Below are 15,664 nucleotides of genomic sequence, written 5' to 3'. Positions count from 1 at the left end.
CCCACCCCATTTGCTGCCCCGCCCCGCTTCGTGACTGCGCGGAGCATGCGCAGTCGCCGCATGAGCGTCAGCCTGTGTGACTCATGGACGCAGGCGTCTAATGCGCAGCTTTAATTACCCGGAAGTGCGGGCACGGAGACTTCAATCCCTTTGTTCTGGCGGCCGGAAGTGCCTGGGAATGATTAGTCGGCGTTTCGCAATGGACGTCTGTTCAACCTACTGCCTTCTCCACCAATTCCACCAACTGGCTCTAACCTATAGGGACTAGACAATTCTTGGCCTGAAGATGTTGGAAAACATAAAGCCTGAACCGAACCCACTGAGTTTCAGGAAACTAATGCTCAGGGAGGAGCTATAACCTGTGAAGGTCACAGGGTGGCCGAAATGGATTTAGAATCCAATCCGGTTTTCTTGTTCCCAAGCAAAAGCTTTCCCATGTCATCACTCTGCTACCCCTCACTTGTGAATCCAGGTCAGTTCATTCATCTTTTCCTTTTGCTGAGCCCAAACGTACTTTTTTGATAGTTACTTTTTCCCCTCCTACCTCTCAGAGCGGTATTCAGCTTACTCATTGGTGAGTGTATTGGGATTCCCTTTTGAAAGCAACTTGGCAATGTGTATAAAAATACTGATTGTTCCTATCCAGTAATTGCATTTCTAGGAGACTATTCCATGGGAATAAACATACTGGGGAAGGTATTCCTAACTGAATTATTTGTTAGCATAATGATAAGTGCAGAAGCAATCTAAAACCCCAACACTAAAGAAAATTTGTTAAGTAAAGGATGGGAGAGTCAGTCAATGGAACTGTTTTATGTACAGATCCTCTGCCTCCTTACATTAAGACTTTCAGTGACCACTCTTAAGAGGTAGCTTCCCATTTAATTCCATCATGGTCATTATCAAAAGCAATAATTATTTGGATTACTTGTTTACTTGTTTATTGTCTGTCTCCACCTCTAGAAGGTAAGGGGTCTTATCTTTTTGTTCACCATTGTATCTTCCAACAGCTGACAGTGCCAGCACCTAAGTGGGCATTCAGTAAATTTGTTGAATAGATTTTCAACCATAGAAAATTATGAAGAGACTAATAATGTGGACAATGCTTACCCAAAAACAAATTCCAAGAGATACCTATGAAAAACAAAATATTAGAAGAAATACATAAGCAAGTAAATTTGTATCTTTAGTATAGAGGTCTTCCTGAGCAAAATGCATAACTATTTCTAAACACTTGATACATTTTACTAAAAAAAATTTTCTTTTTTAATTTTCTTTTTTCGGGGGGGGGATAATTAGGTTTATTTATTTACTTACCTTTTTTTAGAGGAGGTACAGGAGGATTGAACCCAGGACCTTGTGCACACTAAGCCCATGCTCCACCACTTTGAGCTATATAAGCTCCCTGCTAAAAAAAGTTTTTTAAGTACACCAAAAACACCAAAAAATAAACTCTAAAACCTAGGAACAGACTGAGAAAAAATACTTGCCACATAAATAAGAATTACTACAAATCAATAAGAAAAGCACAACAGAAAAGTGGTGAAAGGATATGAACAGAAAATTCGTAGAAGAATACTTAAATAGGCGACAAATTAGGAAAAGATGAACAACTTCATTAATACAGTGTGATGACACTTATTGAGAGGTGAATAGATTGCAACAGCAGAGAGGAGCGTCTAAATTAGAATGGAGCTGCAGCAAATGTCTCCTAGGAAGAAAGATTCTTAAACTGATTTAAAGGGTGAGTGGAAATTAACAAAGGAAAGGAGAAAACAGCTTTTGCAAATGCTAGGAGCTACTGCTTATTTTTGAAAGAAAGCTTCAAGCATAGGAGAATGGAAAGAAGTGAGATGAGATAAGACAAGGCTATTATCACAAAGTGCTAGAAGTTTGAACTTAATCCTCAAAGATGTCTGAAGCCATGGAAGAACTTTTAACTGGAGAAACTATTAAGATTTGTATTTACAAATCTTATTCTGACTGTCCAGTGACAGAATTGGAGGCATGCCACTCTAGCAGCAGAAGGAGAATCTAAGAAGTTACTGTGATAATCCTGGCTAGACCCAGGATGGCGGACTGGAAACAGAGATGATGTCAGATACAAGATGATGTATAAGAGAAATTATTTGAAAACTTTTATTACTTTAATTATATGAGTAAATACATGCTAGTTATTCCAGAAAAATATTGAAAAAGCAAACTATCAGAGAAACATAAAAATCATCTCTAATACCACCAATCCAATAGACAATCATGATATTTGGGTTTTTTCCTTCTGGAATATTAGAAATTTTAAGGAATCTAGGAACTAATGCCCTAATTAGACAAGAATACTAAGTGAGAGGAAAAGGGTTAGGTGTTAGAGAATTTCTAGTTTAGGAGGCTGAGGGAAATATTTGTGCTTAAGATTACAGGAAGAAGAGTCACATTGGAGGGAAGGATGCTGAATTTTGTTTTGGATACTGTCTATCTATACTTCCTCACTTCCTGACTGCTATCACCTTTTCTCACCTGAAACTCATCTCCTTATAGTCACCAGTGAGATTCTTTTCACTGGATTGTATTTTTAGTCATTTGTTACCTCTCTCCATTGCTTAATACATTAACTGCTCTCTCTGTTGTGGTTTCCATGACAATTCTCTGACCTCTTTGTAAACTTTTTTGAAGGAAACTCTTTTCCCTTTCCCTTAAATACTGACATTTCTCCAAGATATCTGTTCTCAGTCTACAGTCTTTTTCCAGGCAATCTTGGCCATGACTTTAACAACCACTTATATGTACATAGGTGACAAATGTTTATTTCAAACACAAGAATTATACACATAAAGCTTATTAGACATTTATACTAGGGTGTACCACAAGCACCTCAAACTCAGAACATCCCAATCTGAAATCAACTTTAGCCTTCCAAACTTTAAACACTTCTTGTATTCACAGTTTTAGGAGATGGCACCATCAGCTCCCCTTTTGCTCAAGTCAGAAACCTAAGAATTCTCTTTTAATATTCATTAAATTCAAGTTAATTTGAAAGCATGCACTCTACCACTCGAGCTATACCCTCTCCCCCTTCTAAGAGACAATCTTGAACGCCTTCATGATCTGACACAAGCTCATATGGTCTAGCTGACTCTGAATCCAACATGAATAAACAAATAAATGAATGAAAGAAACCATTCTGAACCACATATAATACCCTGAACATGCCATACTCATTTGTGCTACTGTGCCCTTGGAATATTGTTATCCCTCTGCCCTCAATGTCTTCTCCCCAGTGTTTCCCTTTGATCAATTACTGCTTATCCTTGAAGAGTTGTCTTAAAGGTACCAATCATGACAGGCACCTCCTCCCCTGGATTGATTTTATCTTAGTAATTACCTAATTATATTAATTATTTATTTAATATCTGCCACCAGACTATAAACCCCTTTGTGATCCAGCATGGTTCCTTTCTCAGTATATTTTTGTATAGTGAATGCCTTTGTGTTACATGAAAGCTCCCCAAATGCATATGATCACTAGATAGTTAAATGCTCAAATGAAAAAAGAAGACTAAGGGTGGTAGATCTGCACCAGCAAATATAAAAATATTATAAAGTAATTAAAACAGAGGTGTACTGGATCAAGAAAAATGTAGGTACAAATAGACCCATATAATCATAAGGATCAATATATGATAAAGGAAGCATTTTAAATCAGAAGGAAAAAAGATCAGTTAGTCAATAAATGGTACTAGGATAATTGTCTAATCAATTTTTTAAGTCAGATATCATATACTATGTACAAAATTCATTATCAGATAATTAAGCCTTTAAATTTAATAAGAACTATGAAAATACAGAAAGAAAAAATAGAAAAAACTTTTTATCATCTCAGGCAAAAGACCTCTCTTAGTATAAACTATAAGAAAGCCTCTGATTTTACCCTTGTGCAACCTTAAAACAGAATTAAGCACTTCATCACACACCTAAAGAAAAATTCACTCCACAAAACAATAATGAACAATGTGGGGATCATTGAATTGTTTGAGGAGAAACAGAGAGACAGTAAATAAATTCTTTTAGACATTTCTGTTCTTGCTTCTTATTGTCAGCTCCTCCCTTTTGCCCCCTAATCTCTAGAGCAAACACCATCCTTTTCTGCTTTTAATCTTGACTCACAGGCCCTGGAGGTTTATCTTTGTGCAAGCATAGCAAATATTTATCTAATAAAAGTTAAAAAACTTTTTTGAGAATCTAAGTCAATATTGGAATAAGGGAATGTATTATATATAAAGAAATATGGGCATAATTTAAGTTTGCAGCTTGCTGAATATTCACAAACTCAACAGGGGAGGTGTCAACATCCAGAATACTTCATACTTCCTTCCAAGTCACTATTGACCCTCCGCAAGAAAAATCACTGGGAAAGCCTCTTAAAATATAATACAAAGCCAAAAGCCAATTTGAGATTTCCCTGTCTAGCCGTGACAAAGTAATTGGTACCAGACCAGCTTTCCCACTGCAAACAACTAGAAAACCAGACAAAATATCGGCAACAACTGTTTTTAGATACTAAACAATAGTCAGTCAAGGACTATGACCCTTGAGAGAAGAGAGACAAGAGTCTCATGATCACATGACTTTTCGCCTAGAGGCACTTTCTGAACCACAGCACAAGAAGGGGTAGCCTAAATAGAGCTATTGTAAATAACGCCTCAGTGAATACAGGGGTGTATGTATCTTTCTTTTTTAATCAGTGCTTTTGTATTCTTTGAATAAATACTCAGAGGTAGAATAGCTAGATCACATGTCAGTTCTATTTTTAATTTTTTGAGGAGCCTCCATACTGTTTTCCATAGTGGCTGCACCAATTTACATCCCCACCAACAGTGTACAAGGGTTCCCTTTTCTTCACATGCCCTGCAATACTTATTATTTCTTGTCTTTGGGGGGGGGGCGTAATTAGGTTTTTTTTTTTAATGGAAGCACTGAGGATTGAACCCAGGACCTCATGCATGCTAAGCATGTGCTACACCCTCCCCTTTATTTCTTGTCTCTTTTTTTTTTTAAGGCATTTCTTTTCAATTTTTTATATAAAACTTTTTAAAATTTATCTTTTTTTGTGGGAGGGTGATTAGGTTTATTCATTTATTTATTTAATGGCAATATTGAGGCTTGAACCCATCACCTCATGCATGTTAGGCATACACTCTACCACTGAGCTATACCCTCCCTCCTATTTCTTGTCTTTTTTATGATAGCCATTCTAACAGGTGTGAGGTGATATCTCATTGTGATTTTGATTTGCATTTCTCTGATAATTAGTGATGTTGAACATCTTTTCATGTGCCTGTTGGCCACCTGTATGTCTTCTTTGGAAAAATGTCTATTCAAATCTTCTGCACATTTTTCAATTGGGTTGTTTGTTTTTGTTATTGTGTGAGTTCATTATAAATTGGGGATATTAACCCTTTATCAGATATATGATTTGCAAATAACTCCTCCCATTCAGTAGGTTGCCTTTTCATTCTGTTGATGATTTACTGATTTACTTTGCTGTGCCAAAGCTCAAGTTTTTTGAAAAAGAAAATAAAATCAAGAAGTTCTGTAGCATGGAATCCACAATGTTCAGCATGTAATCTAAAATTACCAGACATTTAAATATGCAGGGAAAGGTAACCCATGATCAGAAGAAAAATCAATCAATAGAGACCCAGGAATGACTTTTTAAGAAAGCTGTTATGAATATGTTCAATGATTTAAAGGAAACCATGAACAATAATGAGACAAGTGAGAAGTATCAATAAAGAAATGTAACCCATAAAACAGAACAAAATAGAAATTCTAGGACTAAAAAATACAGTATCTGAAGTGAAAAATTAACTCCACAGGTTTAAAATCAACTTAGACACTACAAAAGAAAAAGCCAGTGAATTTAAAGACATACCAAATGAATTCCTTCAAATTGTAGCACAGACAGAAAAAGGCTGAGTCCAACATATGTCTAATCAGAATTTTAGAAAGAAAGAAGAGAAAAATTTGGATATTTGAAGTACTTTTTAAAATAATAGCTAATTTTTTTTTTCAGATTTGTTGAAAACAATAAGCTCAAAGATCAAAAAGTTCATTGAACCCCAAGCAGGATAAGCATAAAGAAAAACACACTTAGACATGTCATAATGATACTGACAGGCAAAAATGAACAGAAAATCTTTGGAACAGCCAGAAGGGAGTTGGAGGAAAAGACACATTTCATTCAGGGGAACAACAGTAAGAATGAATGCAAACTTCTTGTTAAAAAAAAATGCAAATAAGAAGAAAATGGAACAACTGCCTTAGATTGTTTAAAGAAAAGAAATTCAAAACTGTGGACTGAGAATTTTAAATACAGCAGCAATATCTTCAAATACAAAGGTGAAAGAAGGATATTTCAGTTAAACGAAAGCTGAGAGGTTTGTCATCAGCATACTTAAAATACAAGAAATGTCGAAGGAAAATGATGGCAGAAGAAAATGCAGACCTACAGAGGAATGAAGAGTGCCAAAAATAGACAGGTAACAGTAAAAGACTTATTTCTTCATTATATAGTTTTTATAGGGTAATTGGTAATCATGTATCATTGGTGGGAGTGTTAAATGGTATAACCACTTTGGAAAAAGTTTTGGCAATTTCTTGTAAAACAAAACAGGCACTTACTTTATGACCCAGCTGTGCCACTCTTAAGTATAGTTAAAAATACATGTAGACAAAAAGACTTACACCACAAATATTCACAGCAGCTTTAGTCACAGTAGCTAAAAACTGGAAACGAGTGGTGTGAGGACATCACCTGAAGTGTCCCTGAAGTGGGGCAGCCTGGTGTAGGGTATCAGAGCCCAGACAGAATAAGGGGACTGGTTCTACATAGGGGTGTAAAACCCAAGCAGAGTGGGGAGTGTCCTTATAGAGAGGCAGTTCAGTGGGGTTTCAGAGCCCAAGCCAGGTGCGTCAGAGGTCCCCAAAACCACTCCCAGGTTCAATGATTAACTTGCAGAACTCTGCACATAGTCATACTCAAGGCTATGATTTATTACAGCAAAACGATGCAAACCAAAATCAGCAAAAGGAAAGGTGTATGGGGCAAATTTCAAAGAAACCAAGCACAGCACAAGCTTCTAAGAGTTCTCTACCAGTGGAATCACACAGAACATGCTTAGTTCCTCCAGCAACAAATTGTGACAACATGCGTGAAATGTTGTCTACCAGGAAGCTCATTAGAGACTCAGCACTCAAGGTTTTTATTGCAAGTTGGTCACAAAGGCATTCCATACCTAGCATGTACCAAAATTCCAGATTCACACAAGGAAAGCACTTGTTCAGCATAAACCACATTATTCATACGAACAGTCTAGGCACAGTGAACCACTGTTATCAGAATGGAATGGTATGAACCTTCCTGAAATCCAACGTACCAGATGCCAGCCTAGGGCCAACCTTGCATACACACCCTCCTAGGGATGACAGGCTCAAGGCTGGTATATTAACTCATTTCTGCACATCAGGGGACAAGGGTATCCCCAGGAAGGGGCGGCTCAAAGCAGATTGTCAAAGCCAAAGGAAGAGAAAGGAGTATCCACAGGGGGCAGTGATGACACTACCCTAGTACCAGGAGTCAAGAGTCAAAACTGGGTGAAAAGTGCATCCACATAGGGCAACCTGGTGTGAGGTATTGGAGTTCAAGTGGGATAAGGTGGGCATCTGCACAGGAGAGAGAAGAGTGTAGCAAAAAGGGATTGGTTACAAACTAGTAGATTGACTTAAAAAATAAGTAAAAATGTTAGGGATAATAAAAGCCTGAGTTTTCTTACTATCATCATTAGAAACATGGAAAGGGAGAAAAGTAGAATGAAACTTGTAATGTTGGAGGTATTGAAATTGAAAGTATTAGTCTGACATCATGGTTTTCAATAGACATATAGATGAAAACAGATAGATAGTCAGACAGATGGACAGACAGAAGTAGGAATGAGTACAAATGTAAACGAGTGTGTCGACCCAAAGGGCCTGGGGCAGTGATGCCTCATGGACAATGAACATACTTAGTGCCAAGATCCTGTTTCTAAGTAATATTCTCCATTTCTTAGAGATATGGCTGATTACAGGGTTGGAGCATGGAAAAATACAAGATGAATCTGGAACATCTTGTGCAAGAAACAAGGAAGAGCTCAAAAAATGACAGGGGCATACCAAAAGGACAAGAGCCAGCTTGAAGAGGCTTCAATGGCCAATTTGGGTATAATTTGAGCTGGAAAATAAATACTGATATTAAGAGACTATACCCCATTGCATAAAATATGAAATCATGAATTTATATTAATAAAAAAGTCAATGACTAAATTAAAAGTTTGATGAAAATAGTATATTTATGTAGTTTCAAAGTATCTATCTTAAAAATATTAATTATGAAAGGAAAAAGAGTAACTTTACATATTATATCAACAACTCCCACTCAAATGATTCAAGAAAAAAATTCTTTGCATTGCTGGCAACATTTCTGAAAGAAATAAATACACAAATCATAATTATATTTGGAGATTTCCCCACTCGTCTCTAAGTAATTAACAGAACAAGTAGTTCTGTACCCTGATTATGATGTTGGTTTTGTGAATCTGTATATGTGCTAAAATTCATAGAACAGTACTGTAAAAAATCAATTGTACTGTAAGATAAAATAGTGAATATTAATAATGTCTATATATATAGTAGAGAGAGTGGCAAAGTAAATCAATAAAGTAATTTTACACCTTAAGGAACTAGGAAAAGGAGCAAACTAAACCAGTAGCTAGCAGTAGACAGGAAATAATATAGAACAGAATGAAGACAAGTGCAATACGGAATAGAAAAACAACAGAGAAAAATCAATAAAACCAAAAGCTTGTTCTTCAAAAAAATCAACAATATTGACAAATATTTAGCTAGATTGACTAAGATACAAAGCAAGAAAAATAAAAAAAATTAAAGTCAGAAAAGAAAGTAGGACATTTCTACAGATTTTACAGAAATAAAAAGGATTATAAGAGAATACTATGAACAGTTCGCTTCAGGAAGAGGAACTGGGTGGCAAGGGAACAGTGAGATTTTACTTTTTGAATTTTGTCCAGGTGCATAAATATTTAACTCATAACAACAGCTAACACGTGAGGATGAGAATAGATCAAAATGAAAATAATTTATTAAGGTATAAATTACTTGTACTGTATTTTCTAAAGTTTTTGCAGTAAGCTTGTTTTACCTCCATGATTGGAATGAAAATGAAAAAGATTTTTTTTAATGTTTGTAATGTTAATGTACATACAATTTTTGTTGTGTTTCATTAATATCATATCAAATCTTACCTCTTCTTTGACTAGAGGAATTCAGTGAAAACAACATCTTCTTGGCTGTAAGCAGGAACTAGAACCCCTAAGCTTTGCATTCCCAGGTGAGGAGACCTCAGTCTGAACTGGGAATGGAAACTGTTTAGAAATAGAAAAAGAATAGTTTCTCAGGGAGCCAAAGAAGGAGGATGTTATCCTAAAAATAGGTTGGAATGTGGTGGCTGGTCTCAGACATTTAGAACTAATTTTTAAGTCCCAGTGTTTAGGCAGCAGTCAGACGAGGCAAGCCAGAAGCCTGTGGGATCAGGTCCCTAAAACCCAGCTGGTGAAGCCGGAAAGAAGAAGCAGGCTATGGATGTGGGGGTAGGCTGGGTCAGCACCTTCAAATATTGGCACAGCAGTGAGTTCTGTCCCCAAACTGGGTGGGGAAAGGCCTGGGCTCTGGCCAAGAGCAACCAGCCAGGTCAAGCTCTCTGGATTGACATTGCTCTTGTGCCAAAAGAATGCAGGCAGCTCAGACTGCCTTTTCATTTGTGCTGGGTGGGGAGAGTTCTGGATAAGAGTCCAGATGGCTTAAGGATTTGAGGCTTGGCTCTCTGGCCTGTTTCTCTCAGTGCTCATATTTGCCCAAGCCAGTAAAGAATCCTGATCTCTAAGGAGTCAAGATTATCTGAATAAATCAGAATAGAATAACTTTGGGGGAGGGGTGATTAGGTTTATTTATTTTAGCGAAGGTACTGGGGACTGAACCCAGGACCTCTTGCATGCTAAGCACGCACTCTACCACTGAACTATATCCTCCCCCTAGAATAACTTTTTGAAGTGAAAATTTTTATTTTAAAAAATTATTTTTTCCATAGGACATGCCATTGATTATCGTTATATTATATAGGATATTTCTATAGATTTTTTGTCTTGTATTGCCTCCCCAATTGGAATGCAAGCTCCATGAGGACAGGGGACTTTTTCTGCTTTATTCAGTGCTGTCTTCCCAAAGCTCAGAAGAGTGCCTGGCACAAACAGTTGCTTAGAATATTTTAACTGGGTTACCAAAAAAAAAAAAAAAAAAATCAGTGCCAAAAAATTGTTACAAAAAGTTCAAATAGTAAAGTTCAAAAACTAAAAATTAAGAGTCTTTGTCCATATCTCCAGCTAATTCTACTCCCCCAAGATAACCACTGTAACATTTTTGTGTGTACAGTATTAAGAACAATCTGTCCTTTTATTTCTGTATATCTTAAGCAGACCACAGTGCCTGGCATAGAAGAACTTGATATAACTAGTTAAAAATTCATTGAATGAGTCATAAGGCAGTCTTGGAGTTGGGGTGGAGTGGCTAAAAAATGGGTTGGCGGCTATAGGCTATTTCCCCAAACAAGTTGGGATGAGTTCCTTGAGTTAAGCTTTCATCTATACATCACACATGTTGAGGGGGGATGGGTATAGCTCAGTGGTAGCCAGCATGCCTAGCATGCATGAGGTCCTAGGTTCAATCCCCAGCACCTCCATCAAAAAAGAAAAACAAAAACATCACATGTATAGAGAAGAGTGCCTGAACAGGGTCAATCATTTATTAAGTACTTACTCAATAACCGAACCATATAATGAGAAGAAAGATTTGATTCTCCAGCCTGCTGCACTACTTCTGGCTTCCTTGAATAAGACTCCTTGCCCTTTTAAACTGGCCAGGGGAGGGTATAGCTCAAGTGGTAGAACGCATGCTTAGCATGCACGAGGTCCTGGGTTCAATCCCTTGTGCCTCCTATAAAAAATAAATAAATAAGTAGACTTAATTACCAACCCCCCCCCGCAAAAAAAAAAAAGAAAAATTAAATAAACAAACAAACTGGCCCAATGCCTTTCTACCAGAGCATGCTGGCCCCAGAGCAGAACTCCCATCCCAAAGAGTCTCCATGCCTTTTGGCTGCTGGCAGGACAGAGTGAGAAGACCCTTCCATAGGCCAACAGACAGACACCCATGCTCATGCCCAGCACGTCTGGATGGAATGTTGCTCAGTTAGGACCTTTGAGAGACAGACATCTGTCAGCATCTCTTTGTGACAGTGTCTCAGGGGATTTGTCTGAGTGCCAGCTTCTCTATGGAAAAGGCAGTCAAAGCCAGGAAAAGCCTGCGACTCAGTCACACTGAAAATACAATATTGAAGCATTAAGCTGAAATGTGGCGATTTACAGCTGTCACACCACACTCTCTAAGTGAAATCACATTTTGTGCCAGGTTTCCAAAGACATAATCACATGAAAACTATTTTTATTGCCTTGATGCATAGTTAAAAGTAGTTTACCACAAATGTAAGAAAATCTACTCTGGGATCTCTGTTGAGAAGTATAAATACAGGGAGCAAAGTGGTTGTTTCCTATTTTACTTCAGGAAACATTTAGTTATAAATAGAGCGATGCACTAAGCTTAGAAGAGTGACTTAGGGTAGATTCCTTGCTAGTCAATTTCATTATTGAATCAATGAAATTAAATCAAATTTCCTAGAATTCACCTTTATGATAGAAAATCATAGTAGGTACACTTTTAGGTTCCAATTTACCTTCGTCTTCTTTTTGACTTCTGCTTATTTCCAGTATCAGGTCCTTCACCTTCCAGGAAGTTAAGTAAAATATTCCAATCTGGCACTGTTCTTACTGCTGGTTTCTCATTGGTGAGGGTGGGAGGAATGGAGAGGGCCTGCATTCTCAGCATCCAAAATGTTGAAAGTTGCCACACATTTCATCAGGCCTCCAGCTGGTTCCTTAGTTTGAGAAGCTCTTTTCCAAATCTTTGAGTGGCTACCTCCTTATCAGTTGGGTTTCAGTCAAATGTCAGCCCTCTCCGACTATCCTGTTTTATATTGCCTTCCTCCCATGACTCTATCTCATGACATTTAGTCTTATATTCCTCACACTATAGCATCTGAAATTGTATTTATTTGATTATTGTCTGTCTCCCTAGGTAAGACCTTGTCTGCCGTGGTTACCACAGTACTACAGCACCTTGAATAGTTCCCCGGTACACAGTAGGCTTTGTACATACTCATTTATAATTTAATAGGTGGTGGCCAATAGATGGTAGTAATTAAGTGTAAAAGCTTAGGAGGAATGATTTGTTTAAGGATTTAAAAAGAGAATTTAAAATTTCCACTCAATTATCATCTTGCCAAAAAAAAAAAATGTATTGGGATTATCATGTTCGTTGTCAGCTTCTAATTGTGCCCTTGGTGCCGGTTTCTGTGCCTAATATGAGTGTATCACATACACAGTACTAGTTTTACCACTTGCCTTGAGATCAAAGGAAATCAAAAGACATTAGCAAATCCTACAGTAAACATAACACATATTTTCCTTAATAGCTCTTGGGAGAGTCACCCTAAAATACATGGGAATTCAATGGAATATGCAAATTAGTAATGAAAAAGTTCTCTCAGTTAAGGTGAAGAGAGACTGCACACATACAGAGAAGACACATTTTAAAAGGACAGAAAAGTGCCCAATGAACTTAACAACAACATGATCATTCTTTTCTTTAGTTCTCTGTAGTGAAGAACCTGTAAGAATAGCAAAAATGGACATTTTATGGCTCTTATACTTGTGAATTGATACAAAGTAAAGGCATCTATTTGCATCAGAAAAAAAAATAACATTAGCAATCAGAGTCATATCCTAAATGTCCAAAATATGACTTTGTTAATATTGCCTCTCTGAAATATTAACTAGATTTTTTTTGGTTGTAGAAATTGGTAAGAAACAAGGCCCTCAGAAATAATGGCAGTTGATTTAATTCCTCTTACCTTCACTATCCTCATCTGTAAAAGGAGCTAAATTATCCTTATCACGCAGAATAGATAATGTACACTAAATGCTTAGCTTTAGTAGATATTCAATAAATATTTGAGGTTCTTGCTCTCTTTAAAGCCCTTTGAGCAGCTTCTGGCCTTCTGGTCTCTGATCTGGTTCAACCACTCTGAGCTCTATTACACATCCTCCCCGGGAGGTTACTCAGTAGGCACTGTGGGAAATAAGAGTTTGTTCTGATTGTAAACTGTCCCTGCTTGTCAGAACAGTAACAACAACAACAAAATCAAGCATCGTTTCCAGTCTCCTCTCCAGCATCAGTCATGCTTCGGTCATCTAATGCTGAAGAGGTATCTGAGGTAAAACTGAACACTGTGCGGAAAGAGACTGTGCACCCATTCAGGTGGAGGCTACCACTTCATCAGAGGCCACAGCAGTAGCAGGACAAAACTGAACCAGAGTAGTAGATTTCAGGGATGCCTCCCCAATGAGAGGCAACTAGCTACATGAGGAGAGCTCTGACTGCCTCATCCCTCTCTCTCTGACCCCTTCCTGAGAACAGAGAAGGGGACAGAGGGCCCCAGGGCATGAGCCATCTCCACCTACCCTGCAGGGCACTAGAGTGGGAAGAGGATTGAAAAACTCCATGGTTCTTCTCTGCTGTAAGTCTAGCTTGTACTGGGAGAGGTGGAGAGTTTTGAACCAGTCATGAGACAGACATTTTAAACAAGACTGAACAGAAGTTTTGGTAAAGTCATAGAATCTGCCCAGGATGTCAGTAAGATACAGGCAAAGGGGGAGGGAAATGGCTCAGTGGTAGAGCACATGCTTAGCAATGCAGAAGGTCCTGGGTTCAATCCCCAGTACCTCCACTAAAAAAAAAAGAAAAGAAAAGAAAAGTACAGGCAAGGAGGATTTGCCACAATATACTTGAAAGTGGTAATCAAAAATAGTAACACCTAATAATTACTGAGTACTTCACTATGTGCCCAGCCTATTCAAGAACTTTACCTACATTAACCTGTCTAATCCGCGTAATAACCTTATGAGGTAGGTCCATTACAATCTCCAGTGGACATAAGAGGGAACTGAGGCACAGAAAAGTTAATTTGCCTAATTCAGACCCCAGCAGTCCTGCTCCAGAGCCAAGCTCCTGACCAAGGTGCTCCACTGCTTCTTATGCCCTGATAGGTTGAGATTTCTTCATAAGCCAGTTACTCATATATATGTGGGCCCCATCACATATCAAGACCATTTAATGTGTCAGTTTAGAGTTCTCTCTTTTGCTTACTGAAAGAACAAATTTTTTCCGGATACAAGTTTCAAGAAGGCTATTCCAAGTAGACATTTTAAAGGCAAGACCCACTTGAGGGGAAGGGTATAGTTCAGTGGTAGAGCATGTGCTTAGAATGCATAAGGTCCTGGGTTCAATCCCCAGTACTGCCATTAAGAAAATTTTTGTTTTAACAGGAGGGTATAGCTCAGTGGTAGAGTGCCTGCTTAGCATGCACAAGGTCCTGGGTTCTATCCCCAGTACCTCTACTAAAAATAAAGGCAAGGCCCACTTGGGTTGTAGGATAAAGGCCAAATTCAATAACCTATCAAGAAGAGTTTAAGAATTAAAATCAAGAAGAGTTAAGGTCATCTGCCCTATCAAAAAAAAAAAAAAAAAGATCACCTACTTTTGCACCATCTCTCACTCTGTTTTTTTAGCAGCAAAGAATTAATGTGGGAAATCAGTCCCCAGAGTATTAATGTCTTTCTTAAGCAACATTGCCTCTTATCAAAGATCTCTGCAGTTTTTCCAGTTAGTTTCTTCCATGATTCAACTTGACAGATGTTATTGAGCATCTGAATTGTGCAGTGCACTGTTAAGAAAGGTCCTTCCCTCAAAAAAACCAAGCTCTACCAGGAGACAAAGGAAAATATATAACTAGAAATAACTCAAGTCAGATTGTAGCACTTGCTCTGGTGGTTCTATGGGAGCCTGAAGAAGTAATGGTTTGTTCTGACAGAATGTGTCAGGGGGCTTCACGAAAGAATTATGTGAGTTGGATTTTGAAAGGTAAGTAGGATTTAGATATGACAAAGGTGGGGAAGTGGCATTCCAGAGAGAAGGAAACTGTAAACAAATCATGGAGGTGTAAAAATGCATGACATGTCCCAGGGAAAAGGAGCTCAGCAAGGCTGAAAGAAGAAGGATGAATATCGGGACAAGACAAGATGTAGACAAGAAAGTGAGAATGGGAGCAAGGCTGAGGCAGGAAGACGGTGCTGAGAAAAGGAGCCTACGGGAGAAGAAAGGGAAAGGAAGACTACAAGACTGGGCTGGAGACTAGAGGAGAGTGAGAGAAATTCACTTCAAACTGGTGCAAGGAGAAGGCAAAGCCCCAAAGCAGCCATGATACAAAGGGAAAGGAAAGAGAATCTGGAAAACCCATCAAGAACTGTGATGCCAATAGTCCTTTTACTTTCTCACATCTCTGTTTCTCTCTGCACAGCTGTTTTGGTATCCCCTGTCTTTGAAG

The 15,664-nt window shown here is 38.1% G+C and overlaps 1 long non-coding RNA gene across 2 annotated transcripts in view; it reads left to right on the top strand.

Moving 5' to 3' along the window:
- Positions 1-94: 94 nt before the first annotated feature.
- The window catches only part of LOC116666449, a 32,788-nt gene continuing 17,218 nt past the window's right edge, over positions 95-15,664 (top strand). The window contains exons 1-3 of one of the 2 annotated variants that reach the window (XR_004323301.1): positions 95-472; positions 6,071-6,536; positions 8,106-8,365. This is a non-coding gene — a long non-coding RNA (uncharacterized LOC116666449). Of the gene's footprint in view, positions 473-6,070; positions 6,537-8,105; positions 8,366-15,664 lie in introns of those variants that run through there. The other variant, XR_004323302.1, reaches the window with a different exon arrangement.

This window comes from Camelus ferus, chromosome 10 (genome assembly GCF_009834535.1).
Source record: "Camelus ferus isolate YT-003-E chromosome 10, BCGSAC_Cfer_1.0, whole genome shotgun sequence".
Taxonomy (NCBI): domain Eukaryota; kingdom Metazoa; phylum Chordata; class Mammalia; order Artiodactyla; family Camelidae; genus Camelus; species Camelus ferus.
Note: the sequence above shows the minus strand (reverse complement) of the source record. Positions and strands in the feature narration are given on the sequence as shown.